Genomic DNA, 8,498 nt, shown 5'->3' with positions numbered 1-8,498 from the left:
ACAGGGAGGGCTACAGGGCCTTGAGGCAAGGCACAGGCCTGCATTTCCAAAGCGGGGCACGGAAGGGCTCCTGTACTTGCAGGGTCGCATTGTTTTAACTTGAAACAAAATTAATCTACTACCCTCTTTCCCCAGAGTCTAGTCTTTTAAATTTTGTATTTCTTTTGATATCAGTTTTTAACACACTTTATTGTTTTAATCCCTTAGTCTTTTGTTTTACTGGTTTTAATGGTTTTAGTTTTCTCCAACATTTTTAATCTCTGCTTTGTCTTTCTTTTGGCTATTTTATACAATTTTCTTTGATCTCATCTTATCTTCTAGCCTTACTGTTATTGTCATCCCTTTTTATTCTCCATCTTTTATTTCTAACCTTTGCCTTGTCGTGTCTTTGTTCTATCTTTTCATTTCTTTTCAGTTTATTTGGTTTTATTTTTAGTTCACAGTATCACTTTAGTACCTGCTGCCTTTTTTCTTCCCACTGTTTTACCATCTTTTTATTTCTTAGTTAACTTTATCTTCTTGTTGAATGTTGTATTTGCTTCCATTTTTTCACTATTTTCAGTTCTCTCAGCCTATTAAATGTGGAGGCAGGAAACACAGCCCTCAGGGGAGAGCAGCCAGGCTGGCATGGGCCCCAGTCAAGGTGGCAGGATGATCTGCCTTCTTGAGGTGACCCTTCCAGAAACCCCTCATAGATGCCCATTTGCTCCAGAGCTGGCCCCTCCAAAGCACAACTCTGTGGAATGTAGGAGACCTTAGCTTCCAAGCCTGCCCTAACGAATTGCCCCAAAGGTGGTGGCTTAAAACAACAGAAATTAATTCTCTCACAGTTCTAGAGGCTTCCAGCCTGAAGTCGGGAGGGTCATGCCCCCTCTGAAACCTTGCCTCTCTCCAGCTGCCGGTGGTGGTTTGCCGGCAATGCCTGCATTCCTTGGCTTGCAGCTGCAGCACTTCACGTCCCGCCTCATTGTCACATGGTGTGGCTCCCTGTGCCTCTTCTCCTCTGCTTGTCAGGACACTAGTCCTACCGGACTGAGAGCTCCCCCGACTCCAGCATGACCTCCTTTAGCTCAACTGATTCCATCGGCAATGATCCTATTCCCAGGTAACCGGGGATTAGGACTTGAACATATCTCTTTGGGTGAAACAATTCAACCCATAACATATAGCTACAACACATCTGAACTACTGGAAGAGTGTAGCTTTCTCACGTCATACGCCATAAAACTAAACTGCTCTATATGTACTGCGTCATCTAAAATGTACCACCGTCAGACATCAGACCACGCCTGAAAATACACCACATTACTTGTCAAGGTAGGTGTGGTAGGTAGGAAATTTCAATAGGAGAAGAACTTCAACACATCTCTCCAGGTTTAATTTTGACAAGAAACCAAGTGGTCTTGATCCTCACAACAAAAGTCCTTGGAGGAGGCAGAATGGAGGGTCTCGGGAATCCCTACATTGGGCTGTCTCTAGTCATTCATTTGATGAATGTCTATTGAGAATCTACCATATGCCACAAGCTGTGCTAGGCGAGGATGAGAAAGCGATGAGCAAAAATAGCTGTGGTCCTTGCCATCATAAAATTTAGCACCTAATAAAATGATATTTACTTGACTATTACCAGTCTAATTTGTCTTCCTCCCCGGCAAGATTACAGGAGGTATTTAATCAGAGACAACTAGTTGTCCCCCATATCCATTTTTCCCTTCTAGAATAATACAAGTTTTAGCTGAGAAAATGATTGCCAATCTAAAGACTGCATTTCCCAGCCTCCCTTGCAGTTAAGGTGGGCACGTGCCTCGGTTCTGCCCTAGAGGACCTAAACAGAAGTGAGAGAAACAACTTCCTGGTCATGTCCAAAAAAAAAGTGTATCTCCCCCCAATTCTCTTTCTCCCTTCTGTTGGCAGGACTGTAGGTGTGGTGGCAGGAGCTATAGCAGCTATCCCAGGCTGTTAGATGAAAGAAGGGTGCTGAAAATGACAAACAATCGGTGAGCACTCTGGGTCCCCGGTAACATGGAGCTCCCATAAAGCCCAGTAATACTTTCTTAATTTTGGACAATTACATGAGAGATTAATACACTGCTATGTTGTATGAACTTTTTTTTTTTAAGATTTATTTATTTATTTAATTCCCCCCCCTCCCCCGTTGTCTGTTCTCTGTGTCTATTTGCTGCGTCTTGTTTCTTTGTCCGCTTCTGTTGTCGTCAGCAGCACAGGAAGTGTGGGCGGTGCCATTCCTGGGCAGGCTGCACTTTCTTTCGTGCTGGGTGGCTCTCCTTACGGGTGCACTCCTTGTGCGTGGGGCTCCCTTATGCGGGGGACACCCCTGCATGGCAGGGCACTCCTTGCGCGCATCAGCGCTGCGCATGGGCCAGCTCCACACGGGTCAAGGAGGCCCGGGGTTTGAACCACGGACCTCCCACGTGGTAGACGGACGCCCTAAGCACTGGGCCAAGTCCGTTTCCCTGTATGAACTTCTTTGATATTGACCTTTGTCACAGCACCTGAATCAGTTCTCTTTAGCATGTAGTTCTCCCCCAAAACATCGCTCGAAAGGCAAGAAGTACATGGCAAACCTGGAATCATATGCTCCAGAGAACTTTTAGAAAACGATTAGCTATGTCCCTGCTGAATTAAACATATCCCTACTGAGTTACTCCTATAGTCACCGGGGCACACAAGGGTGGGTGACCTGCTGTATTTCATGGCTGGGCCTCTGGTCTAGACAAGCCTCTTCACTGGGTCTCCTCTTCTTTGAAGGTCATTCCTTAAGCAAGAATGAGAAAATTTTAAAAAGAGAGACAGAGAATGAGTTGTTTGAGTCCCTGAGAAGTAAACTAGGTGTGAGTACTAGTTCCTACCCTAACTATATTTTTCATGACCAACCCTGCAAGCTGAAGAACCTTTCTGTTAAAACAATCTCTCATCAGTGGAATCTACACCAATGACCACACTGATTTCTTTCCCTGCCAAAAATGTGATTCCTTCTCAAATCTTTTTTTTTAGGCAGTATTGGGAATTGAAATTAGGGCCTTGTACATAGGAAGCAGGCGCTCAACCACTGAGCTACACCCACTCCCCAATAAGAGTTGGGTTTTTTTTTTCATTTGTTTGTTTTGCTTTTAGGAGGTCCTGGGGATTGAACCTGGGACCTCAGATCTTCTTTTGTCTTAGAACTCAGGGTTGGCCCTTAAAATGTTTACCTCCATGCTCTCTTGTCACCTTTGCAGTAACTTCTTCAGCTTGCGTACACTAACTTCCCTGCAGTCAGAGGCTTCTGTGAAAGCTGCAGGCTCCTCCACCACAGAACACCAGGCTCCAAGGAGAGTTCTGCCCCTCCTCAGCCAAGTGACAGCAACGGCGCATCCCCGTGCATCTCAGGCTTGTTCACTGCTGCATGCCCAGTCTCTGAATAAATGAATTAATAGCCAAATCCTGCATAATTCCAAGCTGTCAAAGGATAATGGTTAGATCCTTCCAGAAAATTATTTGAAGTTGCTTCTAATGTCTAAGGTACTTCTAGCATGAGGCCGGATACCTTTTTTTTTTCCCCCTTAGGTACCAGGGGCCAGAAATTGAACCCAGAACTTCACATGTGGGAAGTAGGTGCTTAACCACTGAGCCACATTGGCTTCCCTGAGTTGTTTTTTTCATTCGTTTTGCTTGTTTGTTTTTGTTTTTTTCGGGAGGCACGAGAACTGAACCCAAGACCTCCTATGTGGGAGGTGGGCACTCAACGACTTAAGCCAAATCTGCTCTCTTGGATTACTTTTTAATTTAGGATGTAATAGTGTAATATTTATAAAGGGGACTAGAGTCTATAGGAAAAAAATTAAAATTAGGTCCTTTTCTTTATAGTTTTATGTGGTAAATGAGGCAAAAGTGAATTGGCTTTTCTATCCTCAACATCACTAAGTTTCTGCACTCCTAGACTAGAGCTACAGGCTAGGCAACGACAACAAAGTGATGAGCAAAGGACTATGGTCGCTGTTGCCATAAAATTTAGAGTTTGTTTTAATTTGCTAGTCTGCCAAAATGCAATATACCAAAAATGGGTTGACTTTTACAAAGGGGACTTATTAGATTGTAAGCTTACAGTTTCAAGACTGAGAAAAATGTCTAAATTAAGGCACTGTCTGGTGCTGCTTTCTCCCTAAGACCAGCTGCTGGCAATCCTGGACTCCTCTTACATGTGGCAAGGCATCTGCTGGTCTCTCCTTCTCTCTGGGTCTCATTGCTTTCAGCTTCTGGCTTCTCTCAGTTCCTGTGGCTTCCTCTCTGTCTCTCTCTGTATTCATCCCATTTATAAAGGACTCCAGTAAGAGGATGAAGACCCACCCTGCTGGGAAGCGGACTTGGCCCAGTGGATAGGGCCTCTGCTTACCACATGGGAGGTCCACGTTTCAAAGGGCCTCCTTGACCCGTGTGGAGCTGGCCCACGCGCAGTGCTGATGTGCAAGGAGTGCCCTGCCACACAGGAGTGTCCCCCATGTAGGGGAGCCCCATGTGCAAGGAGTGCACCCCATAAGGAGAGCTGCCTAGTGTGAAAGAAAGTGCAGCCTGCCCAAAAATGGCATCGCACACATGGAGAGCTGACACACAAGATGATGCAACAAAAAGAAACACAAATTCCAGTGCTGCTGACAACAACAGAAGCGGACAAAGAAGACGCAGCAAATAGACACAGAGAACAGACAACTGCGGGAGGGGAAGGGGAGAGAAATAAATAAAAAATCTTTAAAAAAAACAAAAAACCCACCCTGGGTCATGCCTTACGAAAGTGATCATATCAAAAGCCTTTTACTAAAGTAACCTAATAAAATGTCCCCACCTGAAATAGGTTCACACCGGCAGTAATGGATTAGCTCCAAGGACATGATTTTTCTGGGGAAAAGCCTCAAACTGGGGAAGCGGACTTGGCCCAGTGGTTAGGGCGTCCGTCTACCACATGGGAGGTCTGTGGTTCAAACCCCGGGCCTCCTTGACTTGTGTGGAGCTGGCCCACGCGCAGTACTGATGCGCGCAAGGAGTGCCGTGCCATGCGGGGGTGTCCCCCATGCAGGGGAGCCCCACGCGCAAGGAGTGCGCCCCGTAAGGAGAGCCGCCCAGCGCGAAAGAAAGTGCAGCCTGCCCAGGAATGGTGCCGCACACACGGAGAGCTGACACAGCAAGATGACACAACAAAAAGAAACACAGATTCCGGTGCCGCTGACAACAGAGGCAAACAAAGAACACTCAACAAATAGACACAGAGAACAGACAACTGGGGCAGGGAGAAAAGGGGAGATAAATAAATAAATAAATAAATCTTAAAAAAAAAAAAGCCTCAAACTACCACAGCGTCTAATAAAATGCTATTTACCTAACTATTACCAATTTGATTTGCCTTCCTTCCTGGCAACATTACAGGAGGTTCTTATGTCAGAGACAGCTAGTTGACTGTGGACAGCCTACTAACATATCTGTGACAGTAGGTCTCCAGGAGGCCACCAATGATCCCCACCTCTTGGTGCTCACACCTTTGCCCTTGAAAAATCTCTTCCCATTGAGTGTGGCCTGGACTTAGTGGCTCTCTTGTAATGAACAGGCTAAGGCAGAAGTGATGGTATGTGACTCCAAGGCCAGGTCATAAAAGGCAGTGTGGCACTTGGACCATTCACTTTGGGAGAAACCACTTGCCATGTTGAAAAGGCCTATGACAGGCCTTTGTCCACAAAGCCCCCAGCCATGTGTGTGCGCCTGGAAGCAGGAATTACAGTCCCAGTCAAGTCTTCAGAGACTGCAGCTTCGGCCGACACTTGACTAAACCTCGTGAGACACCCTGCTCCAAAACTACTCAGCTAAGCAGCTCCTGATTCTTGACCCTCAGAAACTGTGGGACAATAAATGTTTATTGTCTTAAGTTGCTAAATTTGGAGTGATTTGTTACACAGCAATAGACAAGATGCCAGTATTAATAAGACAACTCTAGAGCTTCCAAATATGCTTAGCTTCTGTGGATGGCATCAGCCACCTGTGAAAAAGGAAGTTAGAAAATAGGAAGCTGAGAGAATATCTGCTCTTGGGAAAGTATGATGGAGTCATCTGTATAATCTGTATTCTCCCAAACCTCTTAGCATACTGTTGGACACAAAATTAGCTAATTCATTGATTGCGGGCTGCTTATTGAGACTTGCATTTCTTTCTATCTGCTTCATTTAAGCAAATATTTAGTAGAGCCACAAAAGCTCTTTCTGGAGTGGGAAAAGATTTATTTTGCCAGGCAAACCTATTTTAAATGTCTTCTCTGAAATCTTCCCTGACTATCCCCCATCCCCGTTCTCACCTTCACTCCAGCCACCAGAGTTCATCATTCTTCCTCACTACTTTCAGGGCACCCTGGGAACACCTCTGTTATGGCTTGTCCCTACATTGTAATTGATTACTTACTATTGCCCTCACTAGTCTGGGACATTTTTTTTTAAGACGGAGATTGTGACTTATTCATCTTTATTCTTAGATCTGACAGTCTGTGACCCATAGTATAAGTTCAACAAGTATTTCTTACATGAGTGAATAAGAACACGTTAATGAATGAATGAACAAGTGAATGAATGAATTAGCCTTAGAAGAAAACTAAGTGGCCTGGGAAAAATTCCATCCCCCTTCTGGACTTCTGTTCAACTATAAAATGATGGGGTTGGGCAGGCTTATGTCTAAGGTTCCTTTTCAGGCCGACTTTCTGTTTTATATGATTGAAGATGGGAATGGAAATCTATGCCCTTCTACGACCTTCAAAAAGCAATGCCAGGAAGAAAATTTAAAGTATGGAAACCAGTGAAATAGGAAACAGACCAACAATAGAAAAAATCAATGACAGCAAAGGCTGGTTCTTTGAAAAGATCGATAAAATTGATAAACCTCTAGTTAGATTGATAAAAAACAAAAGAGGAAAGACACAAATGACCAGTGGCAGGAATAAAGGGGGTGGGGCATCACTTCAGATCCTACAGACATTAAAAGGATAAGAAGGGAGTCTTATTAACAACTGTATAGAACACATTTGGCAACTTGGATGAAATAGACAAATTGCTTGAAAAATGCCTGTTGTCAAAATTAGCCCAAGAAGAAGTAGAAAATCTGAATAGCCCTTTACCTGGTCAAGATTGAATTCATATTTATAAAAACCAAACAAAAACCCTTCAAGGGCGAAATTCTATAGAACATTTAAGAATGAAATAATATCAATCATACACTAATTGTTTCAGAAAACAGAGGAGGAAGAAACATTTCTCAACTTATTTTATGAGACCAGCATTATCCTGATTCCACAACCAAAGATATTACAAGGAAGGTAAACTACAGACTAATATCCTTTGTGAACGTAAACACAAAAACCTTAACAAAAATTTAGCACCTCAAATACAGCAATATATAAAAAGGATAATATATCAGGACCATGGGAGGTTATCCAGGAATACAGGGTATACAATAGTAAAAAAGGAATAAAGCTGTCTTTAATTACAGATAATATGATATGGATGTATGGAGAAAACCCTAAGTAATCCACACACACACACACAAGTTAACAGAACTAAGTGGATTGCACAAGGTTGCAGAATACTAGGTCAAAATACGAAATTCAGTTGTATTTCTACATATAAGCAATTTGAAAATGAAATGAAAAGGTACCTTATACAATAGCATCAAAACCATGAAATACGTAGAGATAAATTTCATGAAAGATGTGTAAGACATTAACACTGAAAACTACCAGACATTGTTGAGAGAAATTAAAGAAGACCTAAATTACTGAAAAATTCCATGCCATGTTCATGAGTGGAAAAACTTTTTAATGTTGTCAAAATGTTAATTCTCCCAAGATTGATCTTTAGATTCAGTGCAATTCTAATCACAAGCATCCAAGAATTTTTGCAGAAGTTGACAAGTTTATTCTAAAATTTATGTGGATGTTCAAAGGACCTAGAATATCCAAAATTATCTCAAAAAAGAAAAAGCGTTGGGAAGTAGGTGTAGGTTAGTGGTTGAGTGCCTGCCTGCTTCCCAAGTATGAGGCCCCAGGTTCAATCTCTGGTACTTCCTATAAACAAAACAACAACAAAAACAGAGGTAGAGGATTTAAATTTCCTGACTTCAAGACTTACTATAAAACTATAGTTCTCAAGTCAAGGTCTAATGGGCATAAGGACAGACATAGAGCATATAGGTCAATGAAACAGAATAGAGGGTCTAGAAATAGACCCACCCGTGTTTCATTAATTTGATTTTTGACAAAGTTGCCACAGTAATTCAAAGAGAAAAAGGGATCTTTCAACAAAAAGTGCTAGAACAACTGTATAGTGTGGGAAAAAAATGTATACCTTGACCCCAACCTCATAATATACAGAAAAAAATAAACTAGAAATGGATTATAGAACTAAAAACAAAGGTTAAGACAATAAAATTCTAAAAGAAAACATAGGAGAAAATCATTATGACCTTGAAGTAAA

This window comes from Dasypus novemcinctus, chromosome 13, assembly GCF_030445035.2.
Source record: "Dasypus novemcinctus isolate mDasNov1 chromosome 13, mDasNov1.1.hap2, whole genome shotgun sequence".
Classification (NCBI taxonomy): domain Eukaryota; kingdom Metazoa; phylum Chordata; class Mammalia; order Cingulata; family Dasypodidae; genus Dasypus; species Dasypus novemcinctus.
This window is presented reverse-complemented; position numbering follows the sequence as displayed.